Here is a 2,030-nt window from a genome sequence, read left to right as displayed (position 1 = left end):
GAAGAAGAAGGAGAAGAAGGAGAAGAAGAAGAAGAAGAAGAAGAAGAAGAAGAAGGAGAAGAAGAAGGAGAAGAAGAAGAAGAAGAAGAAGAAGGAGAAGAAGAAGAAGAAGAAGAAGAAGAAGAAGAAGAAGAAGAAGAAGAAGAAGAAGAAGAAGAAGAAGAAGGAGAAGAAGAAGAAGGAAGAAGAAGAAGGAGAAGAAGAAGGAGAAGAAGGAGAAGAAGAAGAAGAAGAAGAAGAAGAAGAAGAAGGAGAAGAAGGAGAAGAAGAAGAAGAAGAAGAAGAAGAAGAAGGTCTGAGATCCAGTCGCAGAAATAACTTTCTCCAATAATCGATGACCTGTCGAAGTTCCTTCTCACGTGAAGTTCAGTGACCTTTTTACCACAATGAGGTCGACCAATCAATGACCAGTAAAGTGACAGCGTGTGTGTGTGTCTGTGTGTGTGTGTTTGTGTGAGATCTTGTGTCTTAATGGAAAAGTTTTCCTTTTGAAATAATGGAGAGCTCCACAGAGAGAAAACTGCAGGACCAACACCGGGCGGGGGGAGACTGCGTGCACTTGTTTGCATGTTGCACATGTTGTTTAAGTGTGTGCGTGCGTGTGTGTGTGAGTTTTGTGGTGAGTTGTGGTGGGTTGTACTGAATGTGCGTTGTGGTAAATGAGGCACAGCAGCTGAGCTGAAGCAGTCAGGCTGAAAGTTTCATCCATAATTCATCAAAACACACACACTGGAGATTTTACTGAGGGAGGACAGGTAAAGATGGTGTGTGTGTGTGTGTGTGTGTGTGTGTGTGTGTGTGTCCCATATACTTGGCTTGTGTTTGTGCAGTTGTTGAATGTGACTGTTTCACTTCTGCTTTAGTTCATTTTAGTTTGCTAAACTTTGGGATGGCTCATCTTCAGTGTTTATGGAAAAAATGCCTGTTTGATCTGAGCCACAGATATAATTAGCTGAGGTCGAGCGGATGAAAGCAGATTTCATCCTTCAGCTTTGGCTGAAACTTCACTAGAAACTGAACTAAACTTTGACAGAGCCGCAGATTCATCTGCAGATGAACTCTGTGTTTCAAACCAAATCCAAGTTAAAAAGTTTTATTGCTCCCACTGAGGACTTTATGCAATAAACCCACGACAACAAGTTTTCGTCTGACGAAGAGCAGACCCACGGGAAACTTTATTGTAGCGGCTTTATTGAATGGAAAACGCAGAGGGACAAATAAAGCGGGAGACGGACGGCACCAAACACATCATCATAAAAAACATCTTTAATAACCTGCAGCTTTATGTCTTCACCTTAAACACATGCACACACAAACAGTCAGATATTAATAAAACCCCAGAAGGAGCTCCCATTATTTATTGAGAGATGAATTAGAAACCAATAAATCTGATCGAAATCTGAAACAGGAAGTAGTCAACGTGTCAGATATAGATTCACTTCCTCGTCTTCTTTGTTTAGCTTTTTCAGGTAAAGACAATTTATGGAATTACACAATGACAATAATATAAATACCAGCAGTAATGTAACAAGTTCTCACCTGCTGCACCAGCCTCAGAAAATAGTCCCTGACAGTCGCAGCGCACAGCGATCAGCTGATCCGGCTGTTACAGGGAGTTTAAAGACCGACTGATCCATTAGGGCTTCGATCAGCTCCTCCTCTCTTCTCTTGTCTCCTCTCTCCTTCCTGTCACTTCTTCTTTCCTTCATTATTTCTCTTCTTTCTTGTCTCCATTTATCTCCTTTCTGTCCTTCTGCCGTCCCCTTTCCTCTCCCCTTCTCTCATTGCTACCTGTCCTCTCCTCCTCTCCTCCCCAAACCTCCCCCCTCTCCTCCCCTCCTGTTTCGCCTCTCACTCTCTGTCTCTTTTCTGTTTGTGTGTTTTGTGACAGGCCGACCAAACATGGACACGGAGTAAGAACCGTCTGACGCCTCCTTCTTCACTCTTCAAAACAAAGTCTCTCCTCCACTGTTAAAGCCCCGCGACCTCAACAGGAGAGAGAGAGAGAGAGAGAGAGAGAGAAAGGAAAA

Source organism: Echeneis naucrates, chromosome 7, assembly GCF_900963305.1.
Source record: "Echeneis naucrates chromosome 7, fEcheNa1.1, whole genome shotgun sequence".
Taxonomy (NCBI): Eukaryota; Metazoa; Chordata; class Actinopteri; order Carangiformes; family Echeneidae; genus Echeneis; species Echeneis naucrates.
This window is presented reverse-complemented; position numbering follows the sequence as displayed.